We start from the raw sequence: 19,778 nt of genomic DNA on the forward strand, positions 1-19,778 counted from the left end.
CAAGCACTCTGTGCTTCCTCAACCACATTGTAATGCACCTGTTCAGTGAGAGACAAGATGGGGGTGGACTTGCATAACTCATCAAGCTCCATGATCAAGATCTGATACCAATTGAAAGGTGAGAAGGATCGAAGCTTGCTTGGAAGTGAGCTATGGTGGCAAGAGCAAGAAGAGAGAGAGACACAAATGGAAACTCTAACAGTCACAATGTGTGATCGGGCCTTCCTTTATTCAACATCTTCTAATTTCCCTCTTATTTGCATTGCATCATCGAGAGATACCCTTCTCTTCTTCTCCTTGGCTTCTCTTGACTTGCTCCTATTGTGGTGAGAACGATCATAGCACCACAAATTATCGACTTTGGCCTTTGCTTCCCACACCACTAGCGTATATGCATCTACCACCACACACTCTTTGTGCCAGATCTCCCTTTAGGCCATAGAGATGGTTTTGCATCGGCTATTAGAGTATTATTCTCAATGCAATAAGATGCATTTTCCCGTGCACTAATTCCTTATGAGCAAAAGGAGGAACATCAAATGTGCTGACCTCTTGGAGACTACCGCAATGCGCTATGGAGGTTTCCCCTATCCATTTTTGGGTGTCGTGGCTTTCTTGGCTAGTGGTTCTACAATCTGCTTCACCAAGAGATAGTGGCTATTAGGTACCATGTTTTCAATCTACTCCTTCAAGAAATAGAGGATGTTTGACTCCTTCCCCTTCCTCAGCTCCACAATCTCCATCAAGAGACAGTGATTGTTGTCCACCCATGGCTCCACAAGAGCTATCTATTACGTCCCCTCCCTTGGATTGCTCCATGAACACTGACTCCAATGTGGGCATCAAGGAGATTCTATGCGATATCCCTCCCTCATTCCCTCTTTTACTCAAGTTCGAGAGGCCATCTTTGAGAGCTACCCAGTCTTTGTTATAAAGGATCCCCAAATGCCATCTTTCGCACTATCGGTGGCATTTCCTTCATCTTTCAATGTTTCAAAGGCTGTGATCCATGAGTTTCTTGATTCCCTCTTTCTTTTAGTGGGGGATTCTATGTGGGATTCAAAGGGTGCTCAACTTTCTTCTCGAGAGAGAGATCCCATTCCCTTAGCCTCACAAGGGGTCATTACTCATCCTGACATTCTTTACACACCCTTTACCTTTTTGGGGTGGTTGATATCTCCATACCATTTCACCATTAATTCCCCTTGCCCTTACTTCCCAATGCTTCCCAAAATCTACAAGTCCTTCCTTGTTCAGGGCTTTGGATGTTTTAGCCATGGCTTGGTGGGTAGGCCTGCATATATCTTCTAGCATGGAGTAACAGAGCTTGTGGCTTCTCTCTCAACGTTGAATTTTGGGTCCTATCAGCTCATCATGTCTACTCTTCTTAACTATCGGTTACCTTATAGGTGGAATGCTGGGATTTCAAGGTTGATCTTCTCCTCTCTCTCAATCCTCTTTTTTGCTCCTTTTTGGGCCTAAGAGGGGGTGTTGAGAAATCATATCAATCAATACCATTTTCTTCCTCTATTTTTATTTTTTGTTTCCATTTACGGTCCTAAAAAGGCTTTTTGCACATGTTCTAGCAAAGTTTAGGTGCCACTATGCCTATATGTACAGCATTGGCTCCATCCATTCATTCGTCCATTCCACCCATCCCAAATTCATTCCTTCCTCTTTCATCCCTCCATTATTGCTCATACCCCGCTTGGAGGACATTGCAGTTCATGGTCTTCATCTCTTCCTGCAGTAGATGCCCTATCTCCTTCACCTTCCAAGCTGTGTTTTGGGCTGTTGATTCCTTTTCTCCACTTGGCAACCATTAGGTGTCAAATTGTTTGTGGTTTTCATATCTCTTTCTGCACCAGATGCCCTATCTCCTTCACCTCCTAGGTTACAATTTGGGGTACACATTCCCTATCAAGAATTGCATGGTGGGGGACTTTGCTTGAGCTGTTGCACCAAATACACACCGTATACACAAGAGGAAGCTCACTCAAGAACACAAGAAGAGAGATGGAGGCCAAAACGTTTTCTTGCTGATTTTTTCTTCGTCTACCACACACTATACGATGTACACAAAGTATAGATAAGATACAACATAAAGGAAAGTGGCCTTCTAAGTCAAACAATGCATAACTGACTACACTAATCGATTGGCGCTATATCTTTGCCAGCTGTAGATAGGTGTAACAAACTAAATATAATAAGTGATAAGTCAGTGGCCGTGTGAGTGTCATAATGACCACCAATGTGCTAAGTGTCGATGTGTGGACCCATCTAGCCAGGTGGTCCATCATTAATGTTCGCACATGTTGAGCTTGCCATCTCAACACTCCCCCTCAAGCTCAATTCTATCTCTGCAACTCCAAGTAAGCTTCGGAACTTTCGAAGCTTCTTTGCACCCAATGCCTTTGTGAAAATGTTAGCTATCTGATCCTGTGTGCTGACATATACCAAGTCAATCTCTCATGCAAGTATCTTCTCTCTCACAAAGTGGTAGTGCACCTCAATGTGTTTTGTCCTAGCATGGAACACTAGATTCCTACCTAGCTGTATGCTGCTCATGTTGTCACAATGAATGACAACTGGACCATCTCCCTGCACATCCAAATCACCTAATAACTTTTGCAGCCATACCACCTCACATGCTGCCATAGCAACACCTCTATACTCAGCCCTGTACTTGATAAAGCAACTGTAGATTGCTTTTTTCTACTCTATATAATTGGTACACTACCAAGGGAAAACATGAATCCACTAGTAGATCTTCTGTCTGACATGCTACTACCCTAATCTGCATCTGTGTATCCAAAGATATGTACGTCCTTACCTGCCTCATCAAAAAGTCCACAATGTAAAGTGGACTTCACATATCTCAATATACATCTAACTGCATCCAAATGAGACTTTCTAGGCATCTGCATAAACTGACTGACAAAGCCAATAGCATAGCTCAAGTCTGGCCTTATGATAGGCATGTAAATCAAACTCCCTACTATCCTCCTGAATATAGTAGGGTCTTCTATCTCATCCCCAAATTTGGCATTCAACTTCACATTTTGCTCCAATGGTACTAAAAGAGGCTTACATGCTATCATACCATACTTGGATAACATATCCAAGCCATACTGCCTTTGGGATAGCCATATACCATCATCACATCTTATCCCCTCAATACCAAGAAAGTATCTCAGCTCACCCAAATCTTTCAACTCAAACTTCTTCTTCAAGAAGTCCTTAACTTCAGTAATCCCATTGTCACTGTCACCCGTAATAATCAAGTCATCCACATAGATGACTATGATGACCAAACCTGCATCTCCCTTTCTCACATAAAGTGAGTGATCAGCATCAGAAATACAAAATCCAATATTGACAAGATACTCTCCAATCTTGTCACTAGGTGCTTGCTTCAGCCCATAGAGCGCCTTCTTTAACCTACACACATATGTGAGATGCTCTAAATTCTCATAACCTGATGGCTGCTCCATATACACTTCTAGCAATTCACCATGCAAGAAGGCATTCTTAACATCCATTTGCTACAAACTCCAACCTTTGGCTGTTGCTATTAAGGCAATCACACATCTAACAGTTGCCATCCTAGCAACTGGATTGAATGTCTCTTCATAATTTATGCCATGTGTTTGAGCATAGCCTTTTGCAACCAACCTAGCTTTATACCTACTAACTGAACCATTTGCATTATGCTTGACTTTGTAAACCCACTTACAGCCAATACTTTCTTACCCTTAGGTAAGTGATGCCAGGAGGCATATTTCACGGTGGATTCCGTGAGGTTTTATGGTGGATTCCGTAAACTTTGTTTATCGGGGCTCATTGACAAAGTGGATTCTTTGAGCGAGAAGTCGATGGGGATGCCTATCCTTTTCGGGCGTTTCGTTAATTTAGTGTGTACATGGGTGATTCCATAGCGGGTGATTCCGCAAAATACATATTAAATTAATAAACGTTTATGAGTTTAGAGTGCGCACTCGTGATAAATTAAGGTTAGGATTGATTTCTAACCAATTGATTTATTTATGTAGCTGAAGACTACTAGGTATTCACTTTTGTCAGTTTAATTGTATTATTTTACTAATGATTGTGAATGCTTCAGTTGATGTGTAGAGATAGCAGCAGTGGCGGAGGAAAGCATTGGAGGATAGCGTGTATTCGAGTTATTACTTATATTTTGATGGGCACATACCTTAGGCATGGCGCCTATATTTTGTCGCGCCTATTTATTAAGGCGTTGGATATTTATTTATTATTTTTGTATGCGCATGGGTGCACGATTATGATATTTGTATTTGGACATTGTATTAGGTATGCCTGACTTCTTGGGCGCCTGCCCATTAGCTTTATTTCTATTTGACACTAAAGCAAACTCAAAAGCCAAAAGTGTGCTATTTTGTAATTTGGGCTATTATTTGAGCTTGAAGATGATTAATACATAAAATACATGCTTTGTGGAGCGCTCACATAAGGCATGGGGGGAGATTGCACCCAATTGGTCTCTGCTTCATGTCGTGCATGCTTTCTACCTTGAGTTTTGTGCAAAAAGTAGAGTTCTTTTGTTCTTGGGGACCTTCCGGCACTCACTACACGAGCATACAGCTTCCGATGTGTGCACCAGTGGTATCAGAGCGAAGCTGAGATTGAGAACTTCCAATCTCTACCCATCTTGCGCGAAAGCGGAGCTCCTGGAATGATCGAGCTCTACAGTTAGTTTCATTGCAAACGGTCGATACGGGTGGATTCCTGGTGGTCAAGAACCTCTGTCTACAACCTCTGATCGCGAAGGACCAGCCTGAGGAAGCGGAGGACCACTCCTACATCTTCTCCAACAAGTCATTTTTCCACAGTGAAGAACAAAGATAAGCTTCATATCTAATCTTCAAAGTTTAAGTTAAAGCTTAAAACTAAGCTTTTAAAAAGCTTAGTGATTGAAATCGTTAAATCGGTGGCAGCAGCGGCTTATTTCCGTGATTTTCGACGGCTGAAAACAGCCCCCCCTAAAATTCGTCGTCAGTTACAGACTAGTTAAAAGCTTAAGTCCCATAAGCTTTACAAAGGCTTAATCACTTAAGTCCTGCTAGTTGAATTACTCTGCAAGTCCAGCAAGTCAGCAGAGATCAAAACTGACTTACTCCAATTACTCCTATAAGGACTATTCCTGCGCAAAAGCACAAAACTGCAAAGTTGTTCCCTGGAAGACTCTGTTCGCATACGCAGACTTGCTGAACTAGTTTCAGCACACACAGAAGGTCATACGCAGATTTTACAAAGACTTCAAATTCTGCAACCGCAAAAGTCGAAGACCGTGAAAGCCAAACAAAAACCTATAAGCCTTGTATACCCGACTTTGAGCTACGCTCATCACGCTAATTGGATTTTGAGAGTGTGAGGTCTTTTGAATTTTTACAGGATGACGGAACAAAACATGGACGATTTAATGGCTGAAGGCGATCTTCCTGAACTTACGATGGAACAAAAATTGGATTTAATTATGATGCAGCTAGATGAAGAACGAAGAGCCCAACAAGCTTTGCAAGTTTAATTGGCCAATTTACAACGATCAACTACCGACAAAGATGGACCACAACCCGAAGATCTTATCTGACATACCATTGATGCGATGCTCGAAGCTCAATCCATCCGCAAAGAAACAAAGATAAGTAAAAGAAATTTCAAATTCCGTACTTTCAATGGAACTCGAGATGGAAAGACCGTTCTTGCATTCATTAGTCAATTTGATGATTACTTTCATGAAGAGGCATACGCTGAAAAAGATAAAATTAAATGTGTCACTAATCACTTAGTTGATCGAGCATCTCTTTGGTGGACCATGGTTCGTAAGAGCATAGATTGTCCTACTACCTGGGAGAGTTTCAAAAAGAAGTTTCTGCAAAATTTCCTTCCTCCTCAATTCCATGAAAAAGCCATAAAGCAATGGGATCTTCTACAACAAAGAGATCGTGAGCCTATTTCCCAGTACACCGAACGTTTTTGGAATGCCCTACTGCAACTTAGAATGCTTGAAGACGTACCTGAAGCGGCTCACAAGTGCAAGTTTATGTCTAGATTACTTGGACATTACTACGCTGAAGTCAATATGTTCAAGCCTGCAACTCTTAAAGATGCAATTTCTTTGGCTCATGACACTGAAGACAAGATTCGAGGAAGAGACAAGTGTCCACAACAATTTCAAGCAAATGGTAACTATGGTTCCAAGCAATTCAATTCAAATCTTAGAAGATTCAATCAAAGTCGCTTTCCTTCATCATTTTTCCGTAAGTCTTGGACAAAACCACCTGCTTTGCCATCAAATACCAATCAAAACCCTAAGCCATCCTCACAGCCAAATCCTAATATTCCTAGACGTCCTGCCATTGCAAACAATGTATCTAAAGCCAAACCTATAGTGTGTTACGAATGCCATCAACCTGGACATCTAGCAGCCAATTGCCAATCGAAGAAGCCACATGTCCATATCAACTATCTTAGAGCAATGGAAGATGAAGAACATGAGGAAATGCCTAACTTTACGGAAGATGAGGACGACATTGCTACTCCTTCGGATACTTTACCAGGTATGCCAACTCCACATTCTTTGTTGACAATGAAATGTTTAGTGCATGGAAAAGAAAAGATTATTTTGCATGATGATGGTAGTACACATGATTTTATTTCTGCAAAGTTAGTGAAAGAATTGAAATTACAAATTGTTCCTACGCATTATCGCATTAAAGCAACATTCTTAGGCACAAGATATAATGGAACACAAGAGGTGCATGATTTAGAAATTCAAATTGGTAAATACACTGAAAGAAGGAATTTCCTAGTTGTACCTTTATAGTCCAGTGATATTATCCTAGCTATGCCTTGGCGTCATCAGCATAATCCTGACAAAGATTATTCCACGCATTCAATTAAAAATCATTTTCAAGGAAAACAAATTACATTGCATGGTATGCACACATCTAATAATTTTCCACTACTTACTCATACTCAAGCTAAATGTGCATTACGTAAAAGTAGTAAATCTTATCTAATTTGGGTGAATGAACTTCAAGCTAAAGAAAAACATATGCACCTTAGGCATAAAGAATTCCTTGCACAATTTAAAGATTGTTTTGCTGAAGATTTACCACCTGGACTACCTCCTTCATGTCTTGAAGATCACAAAATAGATTTAATTCCTGGTACACAACCACCCTGTAAAGCACCATATAGGCATAACCAGATTGAACAGAAAGAAATTCAAAATCAAGTTGAGGAATTATTAAACAGAGGATTAATTAGATCTAGTAGTTCTCCATTTGGCGCACTTGTTTTATTGGTAAAGAAGAATAATAATACTTATTGCATGTGCATAGATTATCATGCCCTAAATAAGATCACTGTAAAGAATAGATATCCAATTCCTAGGGTAGATGATCTTATGGATAAACTACGAGGTTCTGCCATATTCAATAAAATAGATCTTAAATCTGGTTATCATCAAGTGAGATTAGATAAATCTGATATATTCAAAACTGCATTTAGAACACAATTTGGACATTATGAATTTCTAGTGATGCCTTTTGGATTGACTAATGCACCTGCTACATTTAGTCAAATGATGAATCGCATATTTTTGAAATATCAACATTCTGTTATAGTATTCTTTGATGATATCTTGGTATTCAGTAAAAATGAGAAAGAGCATTATGAACATCTGTCTTTGGTTTTCAAGTTGTTGAAAGATAATCAATTGTATGCTAATCTAGAAAAGAGTGAATTCTTTCAAACAGAAATTGAATATCTAGGTCATATTGTGTCATCAGAAGGTATTAAGGTTGACCCTAAGAAGATAGAAGCAATATTAAACTGGCCCATACCGAAAAATGTGCATGAGTTACATTCTTTTCTAGGTCTTGCTAGTTTTTACATGAAGTTTGTGCGAAATTTTTCATTACTTGCTTTGCCTTTGACTAAACTTTTAAAGAAATGTATTGTTTATCATTGGTCTGATAATCAACAAAAATCTTTTGATTTATTGAAACATGCATTAACCCATGCTCCTATTTTAAAACTACTTGATTTCAATAGACCATTATTTTTAATAGTTACGGATGCTAGCGGATCTAGAATAGGAGCTATACTTATGCAAGATAATCATCCCATAGCCTATTCTAGTTGTAAACTGAAACCATCCGAACTTAAATATTCTACATATGATAAAGAATTGTTAGCTATTGTACAAGCTTTAAGACAATGGAAACATTACTTAATGGGTTCCGAGTTTATGATTAAGACTGACCAACAAAGAATTAGACATCTCCTGAGTCAACCCCAAATATCTGACCGACATATCAAATGGGCAGCTTTCATTCAGAGTTTTCATCCCCTTATCCAATATCAACCAGTAAAACAGAATGTAGTAGCTGATGCTTTAAGTAGAAGACCAACCATTTATAATATCTCTGTCATATCATTTGATTCCCTTATCCCTATGAAAGATACTTATCATCAGGACATTACTTTTCAATCTGATTGGAATAAATTAGTTGGAAACAATTGGATTCTTATTGATTCTGATGCCAGGAGGCATATTCCACGGTGGATTCCGTGAGGTTTTACGGTGGATTCCGTAAACTCAGATGACCGGGGCTCATACGCAAAGAGGATTCTTTGTGCGAGAAGTTGATGGGGACGCCTGTCCTTTTCGAGTGTTTCATTAATTTAGTGTGTACATGGGTGATTCCATAGCGGGTGATTCCGCAAAATGCATATTAAATTAATAAACGTTTATGAGTTTAGAGTGCGCACTCGTAATAAATTAAGGTTAGGATTTATTTCTAACCAGTTGATTTATTTATGTAGCTGAAGACTGCTAGGTATTCACTTTTGTCGGTTTAATTGTGTTATTTTACTAACGATTGTGAATGCTTCAGTTGATGTGTAGAGATAGCAGCAGTGGCGGAGGAAAGCATTGGAGTCTAGCGGGTTTTCGACCTTTGGACTATATTTTGATAGGCGCCACGCCTATATTTTGTTATGTCTATAGAGACATCGATTATTTATTATTATTTTGTATGCGCTTATGCGCCTGGATATGTTATTTCTATTTGGACATTGAGATTGGGCGTGCCAGACACTATGGGCACCGTCCATTAGCTTTATTTTCCTATTTTTTGGTAGAAAGCAAACTCAAAAGCTAAAAGCTTGTCATATTTTTGTAATTGGGCTATTATTGAGCATGAAGATTGGAAATATACATAAAATACATGCTTTGTGAAGCGCTCACACAAGGCATGGGGGAGATTGAACCCAATTTGTCTCTTGTCTCATGTCGTGCTTGCTTTTACATGGGTTTTTGTGCTAAAAAGTAGAGTACTTTGTTCTTGGGGACCTTCCGGGATTCACCACGTGAGCTATCTGCGTCCGATCTGCGCACCAGATTCACTGTCTTACAATGATGGATTCATGTTTTATGAAAAGAGATTATGTGTTACAGTTCCATTTAGATCTTTTGTTTTGAATGAGATTCATTGTCCTCCATATCAAGGTCATAGAGGTATTATATCTACTTTGCGTACATTGATTGAAGATTTTTATTGGCCACATATGGACACTGATGTATCTAACTTTGTTTCTGAATGTTTAGTTTGTCAAAGAGTTAAGAGATATCATGGTAAACAGTATGGTTTACTTATGCCTTTATCTATTCCATCAAGACCATGGAAACAGATTTCTATGGATTTTATTAATGGTTTACCTAACACTAAAGCTAACCATCATATGATTTGGACTGTTGTTGTAAACAGGTTTAGTAAACAAGCATATTTCATTCCATGCAAGAAAACTTTAACAACATCTCAGGTAGCACAATTGTTTTTGAAAACTGTTTTCACTAATCATGGATTACCAAAAGTTATTATTTTTTATCGTGATTCTAGATTCTGTAATAATTTTTGGATTACTTTGTTTGCTAACTTAGGAACAAAGATTGATTTCTCATCTGCATTTCATCCTGAAACTAATGGTCAAACAGAAGCCACTAACAGTACTATTTTAGATCTTTTACGTGCTTACACTATTTCAAAACCACATACATGGGATACGCATTTACATTTACTTCAATTTGCATATAACAATACACCACACACAGCTACAAAGAAAGCACTGTTTGAAGTGATTTATGGTTATAGATTGTCTACACCTGTTGCACCTTTATCAAATAGAATTCAGAGTGCTGATGATATTGCTAACATGCACGCTACTATTTTTTATGAAGTTAAAGACATGATTGCCAAAGCCCAGCAATCATATACAAAACAAGCCAATAAGAAAAGACAGGCCATGAATTTCAAAGTTGATGACTATGTTTGGTTAAGAATAGAAAAACGTAGATTACAAAGTGTAGATAAACACCCAGTTGTGAAATTAGCACCTAGATTCTATGAACCATTTAAGATCATTCACAAAATCAATCACAATGCATTTAAGTTAGAACTACCACCACATTGGAAAATTCACAACACCTTTCACATTAGTTTATTACAACCCTTTAGAGGCCAATTACATGTACACCCTGTTTATGAAAACCCACCTTTGCTAGATGAAGAGACTGAAATCTTTGAGCCTGAAGCTATCATAGATACTGACTTCATGACCACTAGAACTGGCCGTAGATATTCTAGATATTTGGTCAAGTTTAAAAACCATCCTGTTGATGACGCCCAATGGATGCACGCTAGAGACTTAAATGCTTTTTCCACTCTGTTAGCTCCACATTGAGCTAATACCAATTGAGGACAATTGCTATCCCACCCCGGGGGTATGATGCCAGGAGGCATATTTCACGGTGGATTCCGTGCCACGGTGGATTCCGTGAGGTTTTACGGTGGATTCCGTAAACTTTGTTTACCGGGGCTCATTGACAAAGTGGATTCTTTGTGCGAGAAGTCGATGGGCACGCCTATCCTTTTCGGGCATTTCGTTAATTTAGTGTGTACATGGGTGATTCCATAGCGGGTGATTCCGCAAAATACATATTAAATTAATAAACGTTTATGAGTTTAGAGTGCGCACTCGTGATAAATTAAGGTTAGGATTGATTTCTAACCAGTTGATTTATTTATGTAGCTGAAGACTGCTAGGTATTCACTTTTGTCAGTTTAATTGTATTATTTTACTACAGATTGTGAATGCTTTAGTTGATCTGTAGAGATAGCAGCAGTGGCGGAGGAAAGAATTGGAGGATAGCGTGTATTCGAGTTATTACTTATATTTTGATGGGCACATACCTTAGACATGGTGCCTATATTTTGTCACGCCTATTTATTAAGGCATTGGATATTTATTTATTATTTTTGTATGCACATGGGCGCACGATTATGATATTTGTATTTGGACATTGTATTGGGTATGCCTGACTTCTTGTGCGCCCACCCATTAGCTTTATTTCTATTTGGCACTAAAGCAAACTCAAAAGCCAAAAGCGTGCTATTTTGTAATTTGGGCTATTATTTGAGCTTTAAGATGATTAATATATAAAATACATGCTTTGTGGAGCGCTCACACAAGGCATGGGGGGAGATTGCACCCAATTGGTCTCTAGTTCATGTCGTGCATGCTTTCTACCTTGAGTTTTGTGCAAAAAGTAGAGTTCTTTTGTTCTTGGGGACCTTCCGGCGCTCACTACGCGAGCATACAGCTTCCGATCTGTGCACCAGTAAGGGTACTAAATTCCAAATCTTATTGGCTTCTAATGCAGTCATCTCCTCATCCATTGCTACATCCCAATGAGCATGACCAACAGCATCCTCAAAACAAGTGGGCTTAACATCCTCAACTAGTTTCACCATATAAGCATAATGGTGAGCTGCATAACCTTCAAAACCAAATCTTTTAACAGGGTATCTGATCCTGGTAGATCTGCATACCACCGGATCACTCAATGGAGCCTTTACATCACTATGAGGTCTTTGTACACCTAGTGTCCTAACTGAATGAATACTAAGCTCATCATCCAAACTCTCTGAGCCATTGGAATCTCCGTCAAATCCCAAATGACTAGTAGATGCATCATTACCATCCAACACTTTCTTCTTTCCTTTGTCCTTCCCTGCAACACTTAAAGATCCACCTGAAGATGTGGGGCTACTCCTTAGTCTCCCAGACCAAGGGCTCACTATAGGTATAGTACCAGATGATATTTCTGGTCCACTAAGACTCTGTGATTCTTGTTTTTCCTGATCATTATCATCATCTAATACATCACTAGCATGTGCTTACTAGATGTCCATTTCATCGAAGATAACATCCCTGCTCACTCTGAACTCACCTATGACACAGGGTTATAACAGCGATACCCTTTCTGCTCTAAAGAGTACCCAATAAAAATACATTTTTTAGCCTTTGGATCAAGCTTCTTCCATAGCTCATCTGGCACATGAACATATGCAACACATCCAAATATCTTCAAGTGCGATACATTAGGCTTCTTGCCAGTAAAGCACCCTTCAGGAGTCATCCCATGAACTGCAGCTGTGGGAGTTTTGTTCATAATGTAGACAGCAGTATGGACAGCCTAAGACCAAAAATGTTTGGGCATATTCTTTTCAGCCATTAATGCCCATGCGACTTCTGTAATATGCCTATTTTTTCTTTCTGCAACCCCATTTTGCTGTGGGGTGTACCTACAAGTAAATTGCCTCTTTATCCCATGAGTCCTTAAGAAGCCAGTAAACTCATTAGAGAGGTACTCTCTCCCTCCATCTAATCTCAAGCACTTCACTTTTAAGTTTGTTTCTATTTCAACAACTGCCTTAAAATATTTGAAGTGCTCAAATACATCACTCTTTTCCTTCATGAAGTATACCCATAACTTCCTTGAACAGTCATCAATAAATGTGACAAAGTATTTGCTGCCACCAAGAGATACATTCTGTGTAGGCCTCCAAACATCTATATGCACTACATCAAGTATTTTTCTACTCACTTCTCTATCATGCGAGAAGGGTTATCTTGCTTGCTTACCAAACTGGCATGCTTCACAAACTTTAGGCAATTCTGCAACTCTAAAAGAAGGTAACCATGTAACCAATCCTCTGGATTGCATTAATTTCAGCCTTTGCACATTTGCATGTCTAATATGTTTATGCCATATTTCAATATCTACAACTACTACTTTTCCTTTAGCATACATAGTAGCATCCATTGCAGGAATTCCAGTATCTAAAGTGAACATTCGGCCAACTCTACTTTCTTTTGCGACCAACCTACACTTATCATTAAAGTTTTCTACAAAACAACATTTTGCATTGAATCGAACCTACAACCCCTGCTCTACCATTTGGCCAACAGACACTAGATTCTTTGTAATTGATGGCACATGTAATACATCTATCAGTCTCTTTGTCTGGCCATCATACAAGGACAAGGGAACCTTTTCAATGTGTGAAATTGGGTGGCATGAATCATCACCCATCTGCACATAACCTGGATTTTGTAAGTCTTGCATCTCTCCAAACCATTCAACATGACTGGTTATATGATTAGATGCACTTGAATCAACATACATACATCATCATGTGTCCCCTTTCCTGTAATTGCATTCATCATATGCTACATAACAGACAGACGCTCATTTTTTTCTTCATTCTGTCGTGAAGATGATGCATAGTTTCTTTACTGTAATTTACCACTGCGAATATCATCCTTCTTTGCATGGCAATGGGCTGCAATATGGCTTGTTTTGCCACAATAATGGCAAAAAATAGCAAAATTTTCAGAACCTCTATTCTACAATCTACCTCTTCCTCTAGAGCTCCCCCTACCTCTAAAGTTTCCTTGGCCTCTTGAAACCTGCATTTTACCAAATTGTTGATTGAACATGTTTTGCTGGTTATCGCCAGCATGTCCCATACCACGACCTCTTGAAGAGGATCTACCATGTTCCCTTCCTGAACTTGAGTAAAATGCTTGAACCTGTTCACCATTTTTTCAGATGAGTCACCTTGCATATTGATCTCTTCGGTAATCATGAGAGAGATCAGCTCATCAAAATCTGAAAATGGCTTCCATACATATACTAAAATAACAAATGATTTCCATGCATTCTCATTATTAAGGCCACTCAAAGTGGATGAAACCAAATCATCATCATCAGGCATTGCATAATCACTCCTAAAGCATCTGCAATGCTCCTCACCTTCAACACATACTCATTGACAGACATTTTTCCTTTCTTTAAGGCATTCAACTCTTGCTTGAGTTGAATCTTTCATGCCTTTGTATTTACTGAAAACATGTTCTCAAAAATTGTCCAAGCTGCATGTGAAGTTTCTGCATTCTTGATATGTCACAACATTGTATTATCAATGTCTGCAAATTACCAACACAACACCTTTTTGTCTTTGGCGTTCCATTCTTTCCATGATTTGAATTCATGTGCAGTCAGAGGGATACCCAGCTCTGGCTCCTTTTCTTCACCTGAAACAAACTCATAAAGGCCCTTTCCAATGAGGAAATTCGTCACACAAAACTTCCATGAAGGGTAGTTGTTCTTGTCGAGCTTCTCAATAATGGGATTTCCACTGTTCTCTGCCATTATCACAAACAAGGATACAACACAGCAAGCTAGTCTTCTACAATCTTTCACAACACGTGCACAGCAATACGCCAAGAAACCTTTTTCACTAATTGCTCAATAGTACATGTAATCTGCAACCTATTTGCAGATAAACCTTATGTTTGCTTCCTACAAGTACCTCAAAAATTACAGATTCAAAATCTGTAACCTATGCACCTACTTTCAGCCAATACAATCGAAATCACAGTGTACCCTGAAACTGTTGTTCGCAACCTTGCGGCTCTAAAACAGGGCCTGAAACGGCCTCAGATGCCCAAAATAGCTACGAAAAAGTCCTAAAGGGCCAATCTATAGAATATACAGTGCTCTACTCGCACACCAAATCTCACAGCAATCTGAGATTTTTGCTCTACCCTGCTTCCGGTGCCTCCACAGGCACTATCCAAGAGAGAGAGTGGAAGAATGGGAGGGCTTCTTACACGTTGCTTGCTTGCTCGATCCTTGCTTCTTGTCCTTCACTTCAACTTTCAAAATCAGCCTCTCTCAGTGGTGCGGCTCTGATACCATGTTAAGAATCGTATGGTGGGGGACTTTACTTGAGTTGCTGAACCAAACACACACTGTATACACAAGAGAAAGCTCACTCAAGAACACAAGAAGAGAGATGGAGGCCAAAACGTTTTCTTGCTGATTTTTTCTTCTTCTACCACACACTATACAATGTACACAAAGTATAGATAAGATACAACACAAAGGAAATTGGCTTTCTAAGTCAAACAATGCATAACCGACTACACTAATCAACTGGCGCTATATGTTTGCCAGCTATCTGTAGGTAGGCGTAACAAACTAAATATAATAAGTGATAAGTTAGTGGCCATGTGAGTGTCATAATGACCACCAACGTGCTAAATGTAGACATGTAGACCCATCTAGCCAGGCGGTCCATCGTTAATGTCCGCACATGTTGAGCTTGCCATCTCAACATTCCCTTCCTCCATCCATCCCACCTTCTTTTTACTTTATGTCACTCTCTTCCATCCCTCCACTATCGCTCACACCCCACCCAAAGGACATTGCAGTTCATGGTCTTTATCTCTCCCTACACCAAACACCCTATCTCCTTTACCATCTAGAATCAAATTGTACCTACATTTTTTGCTGTAGATTTTCTTAATTGCATGATGACCATCATCTCCATTTGGCATCAACAAACATATGTGGTTTTGCTACCAAATCACCCCTCTTTATCTAAGAATAGTGCTCTCCACTTGGCAACAGCCTCTTAGGATGTATTTCATAATCTAAAACCTCCCTATATTAGTGATGGTACAGCATGCACTTGCTACCTTAGAAACCTACTTTTTTGCCGTTTTTGTTCCATTAAGGGCTAGATTTTGTCATCTAATAGGCCATTCTATTTATCCTCATCTTTCAGAGTACATGTTTGTAGCTAGTGATCTTCTTTCTTGACTTCAGAAATATCTAAGGACTGTGTTTTGCTCCCTCAATAAATGCCCTTCACCTTTAGCATACATCTTTGACATCCTATTGCCAAAAAGGGTTGTATTTCACTCCCTTCATGATGCAGATGCCCTTTAGGTGCTATCACCTAATTTAGACAAGATCATGCAATCATCTTCAAAGATTTGACTTTGTTATATCAACTTTGTTAACTTAGCATGATTCTATGCTTCATCTTCTTCTTCTTCTGTGTTCTTTGAGTTTCTCTTCTCTCTTAGTGTTTGCCATTATTGGGGGTAAAGGCACCTATGCTTATGCTGCCCTATATTGACTTACACACTATGATTGCATACCTGTACAGTGCAAGTAACAAGCATCCATCATTATTACTTTATTATTTATTATTTTAGTGACTATTGAATAAGGAAAGGCCTATTACAGATTGTGACTATCGGAGTTCCTACATACTATCTCTCTTTCTTGCTCTCTTACTTCATCTACCATAGCCCTTGCTTTGTTCTTTCTTTTGCTTGTGTGCTTCCACTTGAGCTTTACCTTTCAATTGGTATTAGAGCCAACCATTCAAGAAGCTTTTTCATCCTTTACTTCAGCTGTAACATCCCCCGTGTGCCCCCGTGCCTTCCCCATGCGAATCATCCCCCTTTAAATGTTTAAATTTTTTTGAATTTTTTTTATCCCTCTCTCTCTCCTCGTCGACAACACGTCGGGGAGAGAGAAAGAGGGAGTGAAGTATGTGATGGGGGGCATGCAAGCCCCCAGATGGCAAGAGGCGCCATCCTCCCCCCACCTTATAACAGCACCCCTCCCTGCGTTGAACGAAGACCCGCCCCCTTGTGCTTGTCACCTTTCCCCCCTCCGTGTGGCAGCAACGGCCCCCTGGGCTTCCGGCAGGAAACTCCCCCCTCCTCATTCACCAGGCAGTTGTGCCCCCCCTATGATCAGTGAGAAGAGAGAAGGAGAAGAAGAAGGGAAGAAGAAGAAGAAGAAGAAGAGGAAGAAGGAGAGAAGAGAGAAGAAGAAGAAGAAGAGAAGAAGAAGAAGAAGAGGAAGAAGGAGGAAGGAGAAGAGGAGAGAGAGAGAAGGAGAGAAGGAGAGAAGGAGAGGGAGAGAGGGAAGGAGAAGGAGAAGGAGAGAACAAAAGAAGAAGAAGAGGAAGAGAGAAGAGAAGAAGAAGAAGAAGAAGAAGAAGAAGAAGAAGAAGAAGAAGAAGAAGAGGAAGGGAGAGAAAGAAGGAGAAGAAGAGAGAGAGAGAAAGAGGAGAAGAAGAAGAAGAAGAAGAAGAAGAAGAGGGAGAGAGAGAAGGAGAAGAAGAAGAGGGAGAGAGAGAAGGAGAAGAAGAGGAAGGGAGAGAGAGAAGGAGAAGAACAAGAACAAGAGGAGGAGGAAGGAAGAGAAAGAAGGAGAAGAAGAGGAAGGGAGAGAAAGAAGGAGAAGAAGAGGGAGAGAGAGAAGAAGAAATGAGGAGAAGAAGAGGAAGCGAGAGGAAAAGAAGAAGAAGAAGAAGAGGGATAGAGAGAAGTGGAAGATAATTAGGGGAGGATATAGGGAGAGCGAGAGAGAAATAGAGAGGGAGAGAAGACTATGAGATGGAGAGGGTGAGATAGATGGAAAACAAATTGGGGAGAGGGTAAAAGAAGAAGAAGAGTTATGCATGTTGAAGTCACATTGCTTGGCCTTAGATTCCTTCTGAACCTGCGTACCACTTCCTTCGCCAAGGCAAGAGATGTCGATTTACCTCAAGGGTTGCAAGACCAGGAAGGCACAAGGATGGCACCCAAGAGACGAGTTACAAGGAGCACAAGTGCTGAAGTTGCAAACGAAGCTAGGAACATATCCAATGCAAGCGGAGACATGAATACCACCAACCCTCCAGCAACTATAGCTCATATCCAAGTTGTACCAAGATCTAGATTCTTCTCACGCATCTTGAATTCTTAAATAGAGGTAGAATTGCATGTAATCGCCATTAAAAGGGCTTAGGATGGGTTGATCTTCTACCCTAAATAGGTAGCCATGATTAATAAGGGTCAAGGTGAAATCACTTAAATCATTTAAAGGATCTAGAAGGAATTTATTAAATTGACCTTGCGAAGCCCTAACTCAAGGGGGAGAGCGAACTTTAGGGTAGTTGATTTATGCTAAGCATGTTGCTTGGAAATATTGAAATGGTTTTAACAAAGGTTGATCTTGTTAAAGATGGAAAAAGTGATTGCTAGGCAGAGTGGTTACTTGTTGGATTAGGAAATGATGTTTTCCTAGTGAAAGGATGTTAGGCTGGTTGTTTCAGCTTGATTTTTTCCCAAAGGATACTTAAGGATTGGTTGTGGTTTTGGATGAATATCCAAGTGATTATATTTTCATTGCGGGAACTGTAAGGATAAATTTCCATGGGAACAAATGGGATGTTTTTCCTAGTAAATGCTATTGGGCTGGTTGCTTCAGCTGTGGATGATTTCCTAAAGGGATAATTAAGGAAGGATGGCGCTAGCTACCCCTGCGAACCGCCAAACCCTAACCAAGGGGATTATGAATCCGCGTCGAGAATGTGGACCAAACCCATCGTGTGAGGTCTTTCCGTGGAAAATACTTGGCGTAGGAGGACGCTTGGGTGCCAGGGGGCTCTGGCCGTAAATCCCAATGCCTCTGGACCCTACACAAGTGTTCTACGTGACTCAAATGGGATCTCGAGGCCTTGATACTAGTTACAAGGCAAAATCTTGGTAGGATAAACCTTCGGGTTTTTTATTACCGGGAGACGGAAGGATTTTTCTCCGGAGGCAGAAAGGGACACTTAATTCTCCTATATGGGCAAGAGACAAACATTAATCTAAAGATAAGTTAAGAAAGTGTTTGATCTTGTTTTATCTTGTCTTCGTGTCAGTGCCCTAAATCATGTAAAGGAACCTATGATTAACAGGTTAATTAAGGAAGCTGCTTTTATGTGTCAAACATAATGTGGTAGGTAATTAGATAACTAAAACAACCCCCGAGGGAAGCGTGGTGGATGTGACCATCGGGTCCATCCTACGGCAGGGTGGTCTTGGTTAGCCGAGAGCTTTCCTCAATGGAATTTATTTGATGTGAACATTAGATAGACGAGGACCTTAGAACTTGTAAGTTAAAAACCTAATTCATACCGTTTTAGGGGACCAGAATGGGACTATGCCCTATGGGCAGAGAGGTCAAGCGATGCATACCTCTCGTTTCCCATTCTCTTTGAACCAAGTGCGGTATGAGTCTGCTTTGGCCCAGTTGTGTCTGTACAAAGTGGAGCAGGTGTAGACCGACGCTAGAAGGCTGTTAGGAAGACCCAATTACAAGGAACCCGGACTTCAAGTCGATCCTAGTGGGAACGGTGGGATAAGTCCCATTATGGGGCAGACTCGAAAGACCCTAGTTGGCAAACCTCATGTCATTCTTTGGAGTGCCGGGCGGTGTCTTCTAGATATATCTCTCGATGGACAGCTAAGATGTATCCCGCAATTTGAGGAGCGGGCACATTACAGTTGGTATTAGAGAAAAACTTCATAATGATACATGATTGATTAATGTTCGGTTCATAGACATATCCTAAACAGAAATAACCTAAGTGGTATGGTGCATCCATGAATGCTGACATGCAAGAGAAGAAGTTCCTTCTCGAACAAATTAAGCCGCCCGAGTTTGATGGCAAGGGAAGGACTGTTCAAGTCGATGCCAAGAT

This window comes from Lygodium microphyllum, chromosome 1, assembly GCF_053477565.2.
Source record: "Lygodium microphyllum isolate KBCC chromosome 1, Lygodium_microphyllum_v1.1.10, whole genome shotgun sequence".
Taxonomy (NCBI): Eukaryota; Viridiplantae; Streptophyta; class Polypodiopsida; order Schizaeales; family Lygodiaceae; genus Lygodium; species Lygodium microphyllum.